Source organism: Sycon ciliatum, chromosome 1 (assembly GCF_964019385.1).
Source record: "Sycon ciliatum chromosome 1, ocSycCili1.1, whole genome shotgun sequence".
Taxonomy (NCBI): Eukaryota; Metazoa; Porifera; class Calcarea; order Leucosolenida; family Sycettidae; genus Sycon; species Sycon ciliatum.
In genome coordinates, this window is record NC_088643.1 from 96433609 (window position 1) to 96438076 (window position 4468).

The window sequence follows — 4468 nt, forward strand, 5'->3', positions numbered from 1 at the left end:
GTGTATCTACAGCCACAAACAACAGTAGAACGGACATACAATCATGTCGTCTCAGACACTGCCATACTTTATGCAGAGTATTGGTTTCTGCCAAGAGCTTTGTATAACACTTGTTCGTACCTGAAACACTTTAACACGTTGTACATAAAGTGGGGAATCCAAGCAAAGACGAACTGTCGCAAACCGAAAGTCAATATCTTACTAAAGTCCACGTTTCGCTTGGCTTCCCTCATTATGTGCTTTACATACTGTTGAGACTCCAAGTTGAGTGGTCTGTTGCCTTGCGTCATCCAGTTGTAGTGAGACTGGTGTATCCAATGTTCTTACTAGTCTCATCATCATCATCATCATCATCCCGTAACGTTCTACATTCTTTGTAGCCAAGGGACACAGCTCGTGCACATCTTCGTGGCGAATCCCTTCCCCTCATTGGAACTTTCCGCACCTGAGCCTTCCAAGTTGGAAGGTTGTTGGTTTGCGCTTCGTAGATGTGTTAGAGCTAGGTGCCAGGTCGTTGAATGTCTCAATATCCTAGTCAGCGTTGTGGCTTGTCGTCGCACTATCTGACTGAATATTATCTCCTTACCTTGTCGTCACACTATCTGATTGTATATTATCTCGTTACCTTATTGTCACACTATCTGATTGTATATTATCTCGTTACCTTGGTGGAGCTGCATCTGCGTCCTGATCCACAGAGGGTGGTGACGTCCCTACAGCCATGGCTCTTTGGAAAGATCATTTTATCAAATGAAGCTCTCCGTAACGTTTTCAGCACAATAAGCATGTCAGGGCTACTTCCATGTCCTCTCCAAGCTTCCCTACAATGCCTCAGATTCCCACAACTTCATTTCACCCTTTCGTTCACCTCCTTTCTCAAACTCTACGGATTTTCACGATTCAAAGTGCATTGGAAAGCAGAGATTCAAGCTCTCATTTCCCCACCCATTACACATGTACTGGGACCATGGGAGATCCAAAGGCACCTGAAGAGCCGCTCCGTAAAAATCTGGTCGATCGCCAGAGAGCATATTTTCTAGTTACTTCTTGTGTTGCATTCTTTCAAACTTTGCCCTATGGCAAAAAAACTTGGCATTTGGCCCCTCTAAAGCCTTACTAATCTGTAGAAAGGTCATGTCCACCCGCCTCTGGAACATGCCACCTCACCCTGGCCCTACATGTATATCCTTACCAAAGCTGTACTGGAGTGTTTAGATAACAATCATTATCTTGGTTAGGGTAGCAAGGATGTTTTTGACGAGTAAGAGAGTAACGTTAGTTTGGTCCAACCGGCTACAAGCTCACACAACTCAGTGGGGTGATATTTTACATTGCTAGAAATATGAATACATGTGAAACAAGAGAGAAAGAAACACTATCCGTTCATCACGGAAGGAACAACCAGAAAAGGAAAACATTGAATAAACAAGCAGCGCAAGCGAAAGCCAGAACGCTCTCTTCAGCAGAACGTTCACGTACAAGTGCACCCGCAGCGCACCCGCAGCAGCGCAAACAAAGCCACCGTACTGCACTAATCTACATGCATCAAAATAAGGACACAACATGCACTCAAAAAGTAGACCAACCTGCATAAGGGTACGCGACTAGTAGCGTCCGCGTAGCCGTGCCAAATAAATGCAAATAAATCATAACACAAATAAATCAAACCGAAAATAAATCAACTAGAAACACCGAGTGCCTGCCTGCCCAAGTTCTCAAGTCCTTTTATTACTATAATTATGGCACTCGTTGTACAACATCACTCCCCACCAAAGGACTTCCTGGGGATTACAAATCTAACCGGGTTGGGGCACGGACTCGGCGACCGGTTCTAGTAGTGCGCACTTCATTGTCGGCTGCAACAGGTTGTGGATCTGGTTGAGGGGGTGACGTTGGCGGTAGAATCTCCACTGCTTCATCGGTGCTAGTCTCATCGTCACTACTGGCCACTTCTCCTGCCGTCGGAGATACTTCTAGTGGCACCAAACGCTGTACTGGGCGGAGCAAAGACGTTTGCCCAACCTTGACTCGCACCACGCGCACAACGCCGTCTTTCCCAGGGTACACATCAGTAACCCGAGCCAAATGCCAGAACTGACGCTTTCGTGATTCATCCACCAGCAGGACAACTTCTCCTGCTTTGACTTAGGATGACTTAGACTGATGATACGCAATCAAGTTGGTCAGGTACTCCCTCTGCCATCGCTTCTTCAGGTGTTCGCCAACTGTAGCAACATACCGTTGTCTTGCGTTGAGCTGCTCTGCCGTCAGCCCTGCTGCTTGTTCGGTGCTGATCTCGTCTGCCTGCCAAACACCATTGATCATCATTGCTGGGGTCAGGGGTAAGTCATCATCAGTGTCTGCCACATGGGTGAGTGGACGGCTGTTCCCCACTGCTTCCACTTCAGCCAATACAGTATCCAATTCACGCGGACCAAGCATCGCCTTGCCCAACACCTTGCGTAATGGTGCCTTCACAGCTCCAACCAGACGCTCGAAGAACCGACCATGCCATGGAGCCGCTGGAGGATTGAACAGCCATACAACATTGATCTTCTCCGCTGCCGACTTGAATGTAGTGGCATTATCCGAACGGATGCGGAAGGGTATGCCCCGGCGTGCTACGAACCGCCGATACGCCAGCAGAAATGACTCCGTGCACAGACTGTCGACTGCCTCTAGATGGACTGCCCACGTTGTTCCGCAAACGAATAGAGCAATCCATGTTTTCTCCACTTGTTCACCCTTACGAACCATCAAGGGGCCCGCAAAATCAATGCCTGTCAGTCCGAATGGCTTGACATGACTCACACGGTCCGCCGGCAGTGGTGGCGTAACTTGGGTAGCAGCGGCCGCCTTGTAACGCTTGCAGACTCCGCACCGAGATCCAATGCGGCGTAAGGCTCGCCGAACACCAATCACTAACACCTCATTACGTAGTGATGCCAGAACCGTCTCTACGCCTCCATGCATTTGCTTTGCATGGGCCCGCTCCAGAATCAACGATGTCAGGTAGTGCTTGCCGAGCAATACCGGATGCTTAGCACTGTACGGCAGCTCACTCTCACTCAATCTTCCTTCAGCTCTCAGGACCCCACTGTCATCCACATATGGGCCGAACTTAGCGATCTTGGAACTTGAGCTGAGCGGCTCGCCATTCTGAAGTGCAGCCAACTCCAGTCCGAACAGTTCCTGCTGAATCAGTCGGTACAATCTGGCCTCAGCAATGGTCAGGATCTCCGCCCGTGTCTTAGTTGGATATCGCCATTGCAACATGCGCACAACAAATTCGGTTACCCGGGTCCACCTTGACAAACGCTTCCACCAGGGGTTCTGTGGCTCCGCTGTCACAATTCCAACTCACAGTTCCGTGACCGATTCACTCGTCTCGGTGTTGGCTTGCGTGTCTGGCCATTCTTCTGGACTCGTCAGCCAGGCTGGTCCCTTCAGCCAGTCACTACTTGTAAGACTACCCACGGGAGAACTTCGTGATGCAAGGTCAGCCGGGTTTTGCACTCCCGGACAGTGACTCCATTTCACATCTAGCTCCTTCGAAGTCTGCTGTACAGCTACCACTCGATTAGCCACGAATGTCTTCCAACGGTAGTATAGGATGGATTCGTAATCCACTGCAGCGTAGTGAGGCTATCGGTCCAACCGAAAATCCGTTCTCCTTGCACTCTCAACTCCTTACACACGAATAAGAGGTACCTGGAGGCGAGGCACGCAGCTTCCAGCTCCAGGCGAGCCAATGTTGGCGCCGGCACTGGTGCCACCTTGCTCTTACCACACAGCAGACATGCTACACCGTCAACTACGATGTAAATGCAGCAGCCATAACACTTCTCTGACGCATCCGCAAATACATGTAGTATTACCGGCATGTCGGGCTTACCGCCAATCCAACGCGGAACCTTCACAAGCGAAACATTGGAGACATCTCCCCACCATTGCGCACACTTGGCTGCAATCTCACTCGGGAGCGGCTGGTCCCACGTGCCACCCAGTTTCCAGCACCTTTGCAACAGGATCTTCCGTGGTAGTACCGCAGGTGCAGCTAGACCAAGCAGGTCGAATACGGATGCTACGCAGTGCAGAAGTTGCCGCTGGGTCCACGGTGACTCCTTGGTGTCAGTGTCACCTACTGCTGCTACCGCGATCACATCGTCGTCGACTTCCCACTCGACCCCTAGCACCTTGCCGCCAGACTCTGGATCACAGACGATGTTGTTGTCACGCCACTTCCTCAGCTCCATTCCTGCACCTTGCAGAGCTACCACACTACACTCTCGAAAGTGGTCGGCTTGGGCAGGACTAGACACACTAACTACCGAATCATCAACATAAAAACTATCACGTAACAGCGCAAGCATAGCACGATCAGCATCATTAGCGCATGCAAGCAGCCTATCTAAATGGTGCAACTACACAGCATTCAGATTTCAGAATGAAGGGGGAGCAATTGGCT